General features: G+C 42.4%; 1 protein-coding gene across 1 annotated transcript in view; it reads left to right on the top strand.

The window, feature by feature from the left end:
• The window catches only part of CDCA7 (cell division cycle associated 7), a 37,150-nt gene that overhangs the window by 10,256 nt on the left and 14,037 nt on the right, over window positions 1-12,857 (top strand). The window lies entirely within an intron of this gene.

The raw sequence follows: 12,857 nt of genomic DNA, 5'->3' as shown, positions 1-12,857 counted from the left end.
GCAGTTGGTAGCAGCTGAAATCTCTGTTTAGTTTTTAAAGCCATAGATGAACTTCTTGGACCTCTCACGTGCAGGTAGTTTAGGAATTAGCCAAAGATTTGGGCAGAACTTACGTGCAGAATTTGAGGCTACCTCTTTATGATTCTCTTTAAAAAAAAATAATTGTATTTATTTATTTTTGGCCGGGCCAGGTCTCTGTTGCTGCACGGGCTTCTCTTTAGGGGCTACTGTCTAGATGTGGTGCGCAGGCTTCTCATTGCAGCGGCTTCTCTTGTCGCACTGCACGGGCTCTAGGGCGTGTGTGTTTCAGCAGTTGCAGCACTTGGGCTCAGTAGCTGCAGCTAGAATCCGAGGCTCAGTAGTTGTGGTGTGTGGGCTTAGCTGCTGGCCACGTGGGATCTTCCCGGATCAGGGATGGAACCCACGTCTCCTGCATTGGCAGGCAGATTCTTTACCACCGAGCCACCAGGGAAGCCCAGACTTCTGTTATTTATTTCTAGTTTGATTCCATCATAGTTATATAATACCCTTTCTATAAATCACATTCTTTTTAATTTCAAAGTTTGCTTTATGACCCAGGATATGGTTTGGTTTCTCTGGACACTTTAAAAGAATGTGTATCATGCTGTTGTTGGATGAAGCGTTATATGAATGTTGACTAGGTTCTGTTGGTCGGTGGTGTTGAGTTCTTCTATACCCTTGCTGATTTTCTGGTTAATTTTATCACTCACTGAGTGAGGAGTGCTGAAATCTCCCAACTATAATTCTGTCTTTTTCCTGATACCCAAGCCCTGTAAATGTTACCTTATTTGGAAATTACAGATGTAATTTAAGTTAAGGATCTTGAAATGAGACCATCCTGGATAACCCAAATAGGCCCTGATCCCAATGGTAAGTATCCTTATAAGAGACACAAGAGGAGGAGTCACAGCCACCGAGGAGAAGGTCATGCAAGGATGGAGGCAGAGACTGGTGTGAGCAACCATAAGCCGAAGAATGAGGACAGCAACCCAAAACTGCAAGAGGCAAGGAACAGAGACTCACTCCTAGAACTTCTGGAGGGAGCACAGTCCTCTTGATACCTTGATTTCAGAATTCTGGCCTCCAAAGCTGAGAGAATACATTTCTATTGTTTTAAGCCACAGAGTTTGTGATCATTTTTAACAGCAGCCACAGGATACCCATACAGTAGCATACCTCGCCTTCCAGGCTCTAATCTGAAAAAGAGGAGTCCAAAGAGACACAGCTTGACCAAGCTCTCACCCTAGAGATTAGACTACCGTCACAACTCTGGTGACAAATTAGACTAGATCTTTCAGAGTCATCAAAGACAGTAACTAGAATAACCAGTCTTTACCAGTTTCCACTTAGGAACTTATAAAGCCAATGTTTGTGTCCCGTATGTTGGGACATTCATATGTTGGGAAATTCATGTGTTGATGTTCCATCTCCAGTGAAACAGTATGTGGAGGTGGGTCCTTCTGGAAGGAATGAGGTCATGGGAGTACAGCCCTCATGAATAGGATGAGTGCCCTTAGAAGAAGAGATATGAGAGAAATTGCTTCTCTATCTCTGCTCTCCCCTGTTAGGATAGCAAGAAGGCCATCTCAAATCAGGAAGCACACTCTTGCCAGGAACCTTGATTGTGCATTTCCCAGTCTCCAGAACTAAAAGAAGTAAATGTTTGTTGTTAAAGTCATCCAGTCTATGGTATCTTTGTTGTAGCAGACTGAACTAATAGCAGCCAGTTTTTATAGTTTCTAAAATTTGGAATTTTGGATAATTCTTCTTGCTGCCCTAAGCAATCTTATTTTCTTGTCTTTAAATTTTATTTATTTATTTTTTTCTGGGTATAGTGGGTCTTCCTTGCTGCACAGGCTTTCTCTAGTTGTGGCAAGTGGGGTCTGCTCTGCAGTTGAGGTGCTCGGGCTTATTGTGCTGGCTTCTCTTCCTGCAGAGCACAAGCGGAGAAGTTGTGGCACACAGGCTCAGTTGCTCCACAGCATGTGAAATCCTCCCAGACCAGGGATCGAACCCATGCCCCTTGCAATGGCAGGTGGATTCTTAACCACTGGACCACGAGGGAAGTCTGCAACCCTGTTTTCTTACTGGCCATTTGGTCTCTTCTGCTTCTTTGTGACATTAGCTCACAGTAGTCCTCATTCTGCCCTGGACTCAGAGCATCATTTATTTGCTTTCTATTTCACCACTAGCCAGTGTTATCTTCTGGTATTAACAAGGATTAACTAAGAGAAAGAAAGTGACCATGGGACCACTAAGGTATTAATGGATCAGTGGCCCCTATCTCAAGTGTCTAATCTGATTGGGAGCAGGGGAACATTATCACCTGGTATCAAATGTGGTGCTTAACCACGTGGGGCTGGCTATTCAGATGTTGTCTGGTACAGTACAGCAGTAAAGAGTGTGAACTCAGTCTAAGCTGAAATAGCTATGCCACTCGCCACGTGTTCTATGACCTTGGGCAAGTTAATCTCTCAGTTTTTGTATTTTGTCTATAAACTAGAGAAAATGAACCAAGCCTGCCTTACAGGATTGGTGTGAGGATTAAACGAGTACACGTCTGGCATATAGTCAGTGCACAATACATTTTATTTATTATTACTGAGCCTGCCAAGTGCATAACTTTTCCCATTCGGTAGTTCCAAAGATGCCCAGACAAACATGATTAAGATAATACTTTTCTAGTCAAAAATACATATTCCCATTGTTAAAATAAAGCCCCTAAAATCATAACTAACTATTGTATCTAGAGACAACATCATGGGGCAGTATCAAAGCTGCTTCTCAGTCTTAAGAGTTCACAACCTCCTGGCACTAAGCATCCCATCTCTAGTTCTGCTGCAGTCCCTTCCTGCCATTTTATTAAATACAGCCCCTCGTGTCTCAAAGGTAAAGAATCTGCCTGCAATGCATGAGGTGCAGGAGATGCAGGTTCAACCCTGGATTAGGAAGATACCCTGGAGGAGGGCATGGCAATCCACTCCAGTATTCTTGACTTAAATAATCTCATGGACAGAGGAGCCTGATGGGCTACAATCCACAGGATCACAAAGGATCAGACACCACTAAGTGACTGAGCACATAGCACATTAGCACATGGAATGAATGGTACCTTTTACCACCATCAGCGTCGCTGATACTATTTAGATATTACTTAACTACTTGTTAAAGTATCAGTTCAGTTCAATTGCTCAATTGTGTCCAATTCTTTGTGACCCCATGGACTGAAGCATGCCAGGCTTCCCTGTCCAATACCAACTCCCAGAGCTTGCTCAAACTCATATCCATTGAGTCGGTGATGCCGTCCAACCATCTCATCCTCTGTTGTCCCCTTTTCCTCCTGTCTTCAATCTTTCCCAGCATCAGGGTATCTTCCTATGAGTCAGTTCTTCACATCAGGTGACCAAAATATCGGAGATCCAGCTTCAGCATTAGTCCTTCTAATGAATATTCAGGGCTGATTTCCTTTAGGATTGACTGGTTGGATCTCTTTGCTGTCCAAGGGACTCTCAAGAGTCTTCTCCAACACAACAGTTCAAAAGCATCAATTCTTCGGCTCTCTGCTTTCTTTATAGTCCAACTCTCACATCCATACATGACTACTGGAAAAACCAAAGTTTTGACTAGATGGACGTTTGTCAACAATGTTATGCCTCTGCTTTTCAATATGCTGTCTAGGTTGGTCATAGCTTTTCTTCCAAGGAACAAGCATCTTTTAATTTCATGCCTGCAGTCATCATCTGCACTGATTTTGGAGCCCGAGAAAATAAAATCTTTAACTGTTTCCATTGTTTCCCCATCTATTTGCCACGAAGTGATGGGACTGGATTGGAGAAGGAAATGGCAACCCACTCCAGTGTTCTTTCCTAGAGAATCCTGTGGACAGAGGAGCCTAGTGGGCTGTTTCCATGGGGTTGCACAAAGTCAGACATGACTGAAGTGACTTAGCATGCATGCACGCAATGGAGAAGGAAATGGCAACTCACTCCAGTATTCTTGCCTGGAGAATCCCAGGGATAGAGGAGCCTGGTGGGCTGCCATCTATGGGGTCGCACAGAGTTGGACACTCCTAAAGCGACTTTGCAGCAGCAGCAGCAGATGGGACTGGATACCATGATCTTAGTTTTTGAATGTTGAGTTTTAAGCCAGCTTTTTCACTCTCCTCTTTCACCTTCATCAAGAGGCTCTTTAGTTCTTGTTTGCTCTCTGCCGTGTAAGGGTGGTGTCATCTGCATATCTGAGGTTATTGATCTTGTCTCCTGGCAATCTTGATTCCAGCTTGGGCTTCATCCAGTCCAGCATTTCTCATGATGTACTCTGCATATAAGTTAAATAAACAGGGTAATCAGTATACAGCCTTGATGTATTCCTTTCCCAATCTGGAACGAGGCTCTTGTTCCATGTCCATTTCTAACTGTTGCTTCTTGACCTGCATACAGATTTCTCAGGAGGTAGGTAAGGTGGTCTGGTATTCCCATCTCTTTAAGAATTTTCCACAGTTTGTTGTGATCCACACAGTCAAAGGCTTTAGTGTAGTCAAGGAAGCAGAAGTAGATGTTTTTCTGGAATTTTCTTGCTTTTTCTATGATCCAGTGGGTGTTGGCAATCTGATCATACATATTAAAGTATATGAAAGTATTAATGCAATTATATTAGGTATATACATATCTATTAATTAATGAGGAAATTAAAAAAAATAAGATTTCTAAGAAATAAAGTAGCTATAGAGACAAGCTCAGTTAACCATGACCCTTGCTCCAAGAAAACCAGATCCCCTGTTTCCTGCCTTAAAGTTTATACTGATGAGTACAGCACTGGGTACATACTGGATACCTATGGACAGAGTGAGGACGCTAATGTGAGCTCTTATATTTTTTATGAGCCTAGGAACCATATCATTCCAATAATCCTACCATTTTATGCTTCTCTCCCACTGGTTACATTCTTGTTCCCTCTGACTTTCTAAATATCTCTTACATTCTGTTTTATACTCATCCCTCCCTGTCTTACCAGAACAATATTAATTTAGACCTCATTCTGTGTCCTGGATAGCTGGAACAGTTTCCTGTTTCCCCAGCATCCAGCTTCCTTGCCCCCTTCCTGTGCATTATTTTTTAATATATATATTTTAATTTATTTATTTGACTGTGCTGAGTCTTAGTTGTGGCATGTGGGATACAGTTCCCTAACCAGGGATCAAACCGGGGTCCCCTGCATTGGGAGTGTGGAGTCTTAGCCACTGGACCATCAGGAAGTCCTTCTTGTGCGTTCTTTATCCTGGAACCAGAGTGATTTTTCTATAGTGCAAATTTTACTGTATTGTTTGTTCTTTTGCTCAAAACTCTATTGCTTTCAGGATACATAAACTCCTTGCTGCTGCTGCTGCTGCTAAGTTGCTTCAGTCATGTCCGACTCTGTGCGACCCCCCAGACGGCAGCCCACCAGGCTACCCCCTCCCTGGGATTCTCCACGCAAGAACACTGGAGTGGGTTGCCATTTCCTTCGCCAATGCGTGAAAGTGAAAAGTGAAAGTGAAGTCGCCCAGTCGTGTCCGACTCTTAGCGACCCCATGGACTGCAGCCCACCAGGCTCCTCCGTCCATGGGATTTTCCAGGCAAGAGTACTGGAGTGGGGTGCCATCACCTTCTTCGCCTAAACTCCTTAGGCCTTTCCAAATTCTAGCCCAGTGGGTTCCTGTGGTTGCTGTTAAATCATCTATATTGCACCTGTTGGTACCTGTTTTCTGCTGCATTGCCTGGTAGTCCTATGTAGCAAAGCTCCTTCCTAGTTCTCCTAACACCACCTCATCATCCCCTTAGTCATTAATGTGGATGTTTGATGGCACTTGTAGTTGCAGATGCTGGTCTTGTGGAAACAGGAAAAGACACCCCTTCCTCCCTTTAGAAAATTCTTTCATTAAACGTTAAAGGGAACAGTCCATTCTGAGTTACACCCTCAGGAGGCACAAGTTTCATCAGCCTGTTTAAAGACCATTAAGTGGAATAATGTGTCCCACTCCCAAATGTCTCTTTGAACCAAAAATCTAAGTGGTCCAGGAGATTCCCAGCCTGGCTTGAGTATCTGTCAGTCATTTCCTTTCGCACTAAGTGATGCTCATCAAGGTCATGCTGGTTCTCCCAAGGCTGGATCTCTGTACACCTGAGCCAGACGGACAATGCTGACTGTTTTTTCCTTGTTTCCTCCTGGTGGCCCATGGAGAGAGGACGTGTCTGTGAGTTACGGATGAGTCATGATCATGAAAATTATTTTTATTTAAAAAAATGGCAACTCTTTTTCCCTGTCACACACGCTGTAGGATCTTAATTCCCCAACCAAGAATGGAACCTGTGCCCCGTGCAGTGTTAGCTGAGTCCTAACAACTGAACCACCTGGGAATTTCCCCCAAACGAATCTATTAATATTACAGCAAAAAAGAACTGTGAACTACAATGACTTTTGGACTATTAATAGTTCCCTCACATTTTCCACAGTAATTTCTTCTCTAGAAATCTGGGAGAGGATAGGGTGGGAATGTGGTTTTCCTCCTCACTTCCAACACCTTTAACCTGACCCCATGAGTCCTTATGGAATCCAGATTTTTGGTGAGCTGTCTGTTGTCGTTATTTTTTTTAAATGTGGTCATATGTACTTGAAATTTATCATTTTAATCATTTGAAAGTGTGCAATTCAGTGGCATTGAGTCGCTCGTTTAGTCGTGTCCGACTCTTTGCGAACCCATGGACTGTAGCCCACCAGGCTCCTCCGTCCATGGGATTCTCCAGGCAAGAATACTGGAGTGGGTTGCCGTTTCCTTCTCCAGGGGATCTTCCCGACCCAGGGATTGAACCCGGGTCTCCTGCATTGCGGGCAGATGCTTTAACCTCTGGGCCACCAGGTACACTGAAAACGTTGTGCAGCCATTAGCACTATCCATTTCCAGAACTTTTTCATTGTCCCAAACAGAAACTCTGTATGTGTTAAGGAGTCATTTCCCTCCTTCCGTTCAGTCCCTGGTAACCTCTATTATACTTTCTGAATTTTTCTATTCTACATACTTTATATTTGTCCTTTTGTGTGTCTGGCTTATTTCAATTAACACAGTGCTTTTTAGGTTCATCTATGTAACAGAATTTCATTCGTTGTAAGGCTAATTAACATTCCATTGTATGTAAATACCACATTTTTTTTCTATCCATTCATCTGTTGATGGACATTTGTGGGCTTAACACCTTCTGGCTATTGTTAATAACACTGCTGCAAGCATGGGAGTACAAGTTTATCTTTGAGTTCCTGCTTCAAGTGTTTGGGTGTATACCTAGGAATGGAATCGATGGATCATGTGGTAATTCTATGTTTAACTTTTTGAGGTCTGCTGGTGGACTGGTTTTGAGTTGTATAGATTAATGTGCAGATTAGGCTCTTCCCTAGGGTCCTGACCAGTATCTTGAGCTTTTAACCAATCTATAGTCAATCCTCAAGTCTCCTTTTAGCTAATAGTCAAACTTCCTCTCTCTACGATTCTCTTTGCACAGAGTTGCTTAAGAGGAACCGATATGAAGAAGAAATCAATGCCCTGGAAAATTCACAAGTAGGACAGTTTACAATAAGCTGTCTATGCAGCGAACAGAGAAAAGAAACTTTTCACGCCCTTTTTTTGGGTACTCCCTAGTTGTTTCCGGTGGTGAGAAAGTGCTAAAGTGTTAGTCGCTCAGTTGTGTCTGACTCTTTGCAACCCAATGGACTGTAGCCCACGAGGCTCCTTTGTCCATTGAATTCTCCAGGCAAGAACACTGGAGTAGGTAGCCACTCCTTTCTCCAAGGGATCTTCCCAACCCAGGAATCCAACCCTGGTATCACACTGCATGCATGTTCCTTACCATCTGAGCAACAGGGAAGCCCCCCAGTGGTGGTGGTGGGATGATCAAATTAAAAACAAACCAAAAACTCTTGAGTAAAAACAAAAAGAAACCTTGCTAAGTACAAAATTTTTTAAAAGTTCTGGAAGGAGAACAAGTTAGAATCGAGTATGGATCATAAAATTGTAGGCAGAGTTATAGTTATAATACAGCTTCTGTAATGTTGAAACTGACTGATTCAGTAATTAAAACTTGACTTTATCTCATTCAGTGTTTAATGGTGCCTTAACATTAGCAATCAAGTATTTCACAATAGATAATGCTTATCCATGAAAAACCAAATATTTCCTCTTGTGAAAAATGGCAAGATTTGCATTCACGTTTCCATCTTCCATTCTCGCACCAGGCATCAGAGGTCAGTAAACTGACCTACTTAAAATGGTGTTGACATATGATTAAAAACAAACATACCAATACGGTTTGGAGGCGTAGGATTTGTGAATTTGACTGAGCCAGGGTGGTCATGGGCTGGGCCCTCATGCAGAGGGACTTCTGGCAACAGAAGGGTAACTTTAGAGCTTTTTGATTTCTTGCCTTTGTGCATCCTGAAAGCAGGCACTGGGCAAGTAAATCAATAATTAGGGGGTTATTTAAAATAGAGATTTGTCACCTGACACAGTGCAACCTGTCTATATCCACGAACACAGTGACAACTCTCCCAGCCCTTTGTCCCCACGTGTGTGGTGGCTATTGAGGGTTTCTCATTTATAGAGCAGCTTGGGTTCAAGTTACCTTGCTAGAAAGAAGGAAAGGTGGGTGGGACCAGAGCAGCACACCGACTGGGACATTAGCTTTGTTCTGAAATCCATCTAAAAGGGATACCTCTTATTAATTTTTGCACTCTTTGTCCTAAAACCAAGCATCTCAAGGTTGAGATTGACTTAATTCACCTTGTTATTCTACAGGTGCTGAGTGCTCAGATCCTCAGGGTCAAGTACCAAACTTAATAGGAAATGAAATTCTTTGTGCAAAGTGAATAAAAGCGATGAGACAGCATACAACCATCCTGAAAGTTCATAATAGCCTGAGGGGTTCAAAGCTCTGTTACAGGAGATTGGTATTTTAGAATGTTTCACAGATTTAAAATTCCTCCCACAATCATTCTAGTTGGTAATAAGCAGTTACTGAGGCCCTGCTGTATTTACAACCCTTGGATCAGATACTGTCTGTAAATGTCAGGTATGTGCTTATGCAACATCAGCTATGTGCCTGCTACCTGTTGCTCTGGCCGGTGGCCTCGTCATCTCTGCTCATTGAATTTCCATTCTTACTCATTTGTGTCTTTCTTTCAAAATGAACATTTTACCAGTATATGATTAACATAGTGACTTAAAACCTTTATGAAATAGCTAAAATTATAAGACTAACTGGCATTCCCTTTTATAGGACCCTGTATGGAACTGTGTGTGTGTGTGTGTATATATATATATATATATATATATATATATATATATATATATTTTGGGGAGTGCTGTGTTGGGTTTTTATAGGACCCTGTATGGAACTGCATGTGTGTGTGTATATATATATATATATATATATATTTTGGGGGGTGCTGTGTTGGGTCTTTATAGGACCCTGTATGGAACTGCATATGTGTGTATATATATATTTTTTGGGGTGGGGGGCTGTGTTGGGTCTTTGCTGTGGGCAGGCTTCTCTAGTTGTGGTGCATGGGCTTAGTTGCCCTGTGGCATGTAGGATCTTTGTTCCCCCTACCCCACAAGGGGTCAAAACCACCCCTCCCCCAGGTCCCCTGCCTTGGAAGGTGGATTCTTAACCGCTGGACCATTCAAGGAAATCCCAGGACTGCATATTTAACACTACAATATATGTCTTGATAGGACAACTGTTTCAAAATTAAAAAAAATTTTTATCATAAAATGTTTCAGACACAAAAAAGCCCACAAAAAGTGAAATTATAATACACTCATGTATCTACTACTCACATTGAACACTTTGCCATTTTTTCTTTGTACCCTTTATTATTTCTTTTTTTAATGTTTATTTATTTGGCTTTACCAGGTCTTAGTTGTGGCACATGGGATCTTTACTTGTGGCACGTGGAATAGCTTCCTGACCAGGGATTGAACCCCTGACCTCCTACACTGAGCACACAGAGTCTTAGCCACTGGATCACCTGGGAAGTCCCCATACTGTTTATTTTTAAATAAAGCATTAGTGATAGAGTGGAAAACCTCATCCTCCCCTGTGTCCTCTATCTTTCCCTCCTTCGAGTTAGCCTCTATCCTATTCTAATTGCTCATGTCTTTATATACTTTCACAGTTTATGTATGTTTTGTGTTTTTAAAAATTTGCATAAGGGGTATGCTTTACCAAAATGTTTGCAATTTGCTTTTCCGTTCAACATTAAGATTTACCTACACTGATGCACGTAAGCTATGCCATTCCTTTGAACACTGTTCAAATTCTGTTGTATGACTATACCACTGTTCCTGTCTCCATTTCCTTTCTGAGGGCCATTTAGATTGTTTGCCATATCTTACTATGATACACAACACTACTATGAATGAACAATCCATTCCTCTGGTCCAGTTAGCTCTGCCTTCAAAATGATGTATCTTAAAATCTGACCACTTCTCCCTCATCCCAGAATCACCCTAGTCCAAAACATCATTTTCTCCTTTAGGGGCTCTGAAGTGTCTCACTCTTGCTCCCCCATCCCCATTTAGTTTATAGTTCATGCAGCTCATGGAGTCTGATTGGGTCTTTTCTTCATCAGAATCCTTCCTCTCATACCTGATATAAAGTTCAAGCTTCTTCCATGGCCAGGGAGCCTCCATGTGATCTCTCCCATGCTCTCTCTTTCTCTAGCTTTCTGTAGTCCAGTATGGTCTGCTGCTGCTGCTGCTAAGTTGCTTCAGTCGTGTCCGAATCTGTGCGACCCCATAGACGGTAGCCCATCGGGCTCCCCCGTCCCTAGGATTCTCCAGACAAGAACACTGGAGCGGGTTGCCATTTCCTTCTCCAATGCATGAAAGTGAAAAGTGAAAGTGAAGTTGCTCAGTCGTGTCTGACTCTTATCGACCCCATGGACTGCAGCCCACCAGGCTCCTCCATCCATGGGATTTTCCAGGCAAGAGCTGGGTGTCATTGCCTTCTCCATATGGTCTGCTACTAAGCTTCTATTCACTGCCTTAGAGCCTTTTAACTAGCTGTTCACTCTGTCTTATGCCAGCACTTCCTTCATCTTCCTATGGATTCCTATTTTTTTTTTTAATGTATTTGTTTATTTGGCTGCACTAAGCCTAAGTTGTGGCATATGGGATCTTTAGTTGTGGTATGTGTGATCTAGTTCCCTGACCAGGGATCAGATCCAGGTCCTCTGCTTTGCAAGCGTGGAGTCTCAGCCACTGAAGTTCCCCTCCCTTGTCTTTATTTGGGTTTTTGATCAGATAACACCTCCTTTCCTGTTTCTATTATCTGAATTGGTACCTCTTTTATTTCCTATCCCTTTATTCTGCTTTTTGCTTCCCTGATGGCTCAGACAGTAATGAATCTGCCAGCAATGCAAAAGACTTGGGTTCGATCCCTGGGTTGGGAAGATTCCCCTGGAGGAGGAAATGGCAACCCACTCCAGTATGTTTGCCTGGAGAATTCCATGGACAGAGGAACCTGGTGGGCTATAGTCCATGAGGTCACAAAGAGTCGGGCACCACTAAGCAACTAACAGCTTCTTCTCAGAAGTGATCACATCTGGAATTATCTTACTCTTAGTTCTGCTCCTCCACTAGAATGTAAACTCCCTGGGCTTTATGTCCTAGTTCTCAGAATAGTGCCTAGTGTTACAGATGTTGGCAAGACTCAGCTGAACAAACAAGAGAGCACCAGTACAAGCCTTAATGCACCTTCTCCTGGACAGTGTCTTGGAAACTTTTTGATGGTGAAGCACAGTAAGAAGTACACATTTTATACAGCATACACACAGACAGGCGCAAGAGTTTCAGGAAACAACACACTACTCTTATTTTTAAAATTCAATTTCAGAAAGAAAGAAAATATGCTAGTTGCAACCCACTAAATTGATTTCAAAATTTGCCAATGGGTTCTAACTCACAGTGTGAAAAACTTTGTTTTAGAGTATATACCTGTAAGTGGTTTTGCTGAACATTCCTGAATTGCTCTCCAAAGTGAAACATTTACTCTAACAACATCCTTGCAGGGATTTCCTCATATCCTTACCAACACATGGTCTTAACAGGCTTTAAATTTTTTTGCCAGTCTGAGTGAAACTATCTGTTTTAATTTGCATTTTCCTATTACTAAAAAGAATAGCCCAGTGATCTTAACCTAAAAAAATAACGTAAACTATATTAGAGTGCCCCCAGAGGACTAAGCGGATTCTTTACCAACCAAGCCACAAGGAAAGCCCTCCTTATCAGAACCAGTAGGCAAAGTGACTTAATCTTTCCCTTCCTTAGTTTAGCAGTTTCAAATTCTCATATGTTTGATTTTAGTGGCACAGATTGCATTTCCAAGGACACAGCACTAAGGACAATTTTAGTTCATTCATCATTCATGCAGTCATTTATTTACTCAACAAATATTTATTGAGGGCCCACTACTGCCAAGGAATTTCGAAGGACAGACCAACAACCTCTCTTGGCGCCTACCTTCCAGACGGGGAGTTCTTTGTCCCTGGCACTGTGGCAGAGTGACCATGGAGCCGGCGGGTATTAGAAAGGCTGGAAGACTCCGACCAAGTCGCCTCCAATTTTTCCAATCCACATTCTCTTGCGTCGCTTGTTCACAAGTTTTTGTCTTCAGTACACCCAGAGAGGAAGCAGTATGTTCAGGCATTCTCTTCCTGCAAAGAAGTATTCCCAAGAGAAGTGGGAAGGAGAAAACTGATGTTTCATTTCAAGCATTTGTTTTAAAATGTAAGATTATAATTAGCGT

The sequence above is a fragment of the Bos indicus genome, chromosome 2, assembly GCF_029378745.1.
Source record: "Bos indicus isolate NIAB-ARS_2022 breed Sahiwal x Tharparkar chromosome 2, NIAB-ARS_B.indTharparkar_mat_pri_1.0, whole genome shotgun sequence".
In the NCBI taxonomy this organism is placed as follows: Eukaryota; Metazoa; Chordata; class Mammalia; order Artiodactyla; family Bovidae; genus Bos; species Bos indicus.
The sequence above is the reverse complement of the archived record's forward strand: the minus strand, read 5'-3'. Positions and strand labels throughout refer to the sequence as shown.